The following is a 1,071-nucleotide window of genomic DNA, read 5'->3' as shown; positions in this document are numbered from 1 at the left end:
ATTCCCATCCCTCCATTATGGATAGGGGGAAATCATGGGAGGCTTATTTCCTGTGTAGATCTCACAAATGTATCTTCGGCTCCCAATGCTATTCATAGCCATCTATAAACCAGACTCTCACAATTTGGGCTCTGATACTATTTCCTCCTTCATCTTTGATTATGCGGCTGACAATCCTTTGGTCACTGATGTTGGAGTGTTTCTTCCACGTGGGCTTAGTTGGGATCTCAGTTAGAGGGCTGTTTGTTTGGAGATAAGCCTTTAAGACCCCAGATGCGATTTTATCTGATAGCTGGGCACCATCTAATTCTAATGCGGAGTGCCTAGCTCTTCAGAGGTACACAGGCTTTATGGAAAACAAAATCTCCAACATATAATGAAACTTCCCACAAACTCTACTTCCTAGACTCTGAAATTGATAGCATTATTTTAAACTACTCCCAATTTGAACCAAATTTCTTATAATATTTTCATTTTGAGTTATTGTTGTTAAGTGCCACTGAGTCCATTCCGACTCATAGCTGTGCTGTGTAAAGCGGAACAAAACACTGCCCTGTCCTGTGCCATCCTCACAACTCTTGATGTGTTTGACCCCATTGTTGCAGCCCTGGGGTCAATTCATATTGAGGAAGATGGTCTCCAAAGATGAGACGTTTTCACTGCCCTTCTACTTTAGCAAACATGATGTCCTTTTCTAGGGACTGGTCTCTCTGGATAGCAAATTCAAAGTACATGAGAAGTCTCATCACTTTTGCTTCTAGGGAGGTTTCATTTGAATAGAAAGGCATAAAAAGGTGCTAACTCTGAATAGGTGTGTGTCATAACAAGGATGAGTCCGAATATGGCTGCTGGGATTCCAGTTCATACATACACTGGTTTATTCCAAACAGCCCCCTGCCACGGAGTCTATGCCCATTTATCTCGACTTTATCAGACACGGTAGAACTGCCCCTCTGAGTAACAGGAGTAGAAAGCGCCATCTTTCTCCCTCAAAGTGACTGGTGGTTTCAAATTGCTAACCTAACAGATCAAAGTCCGATGCATAACCACAATGCTACCAGAGTGCTTCTC

The sequence above is a fragment of the Echinops telfairi genome, unplaced genomic scaffold (genome assembly GCF_000313985.2).
Source record: "Echinops telfairi isolate 266 unplaced genomic scaffold, ASM31398v2 ScPeMD7_1957;HRSCAF=2489, whole genome shotgun sequence".
In the NCBI taxonomy this organism is placed as follows: domain Eukaryota; kingdom Metazoa; phylum Chordata; class Mammalia; order Afrosoricida; family Tenrecidae; genus Echinops; species Echinops telfairi.
The sequence above is the reverse complement of the archived record's forward strand: the minus strand, read 5'-3'. Positions refer to the sequence as shown.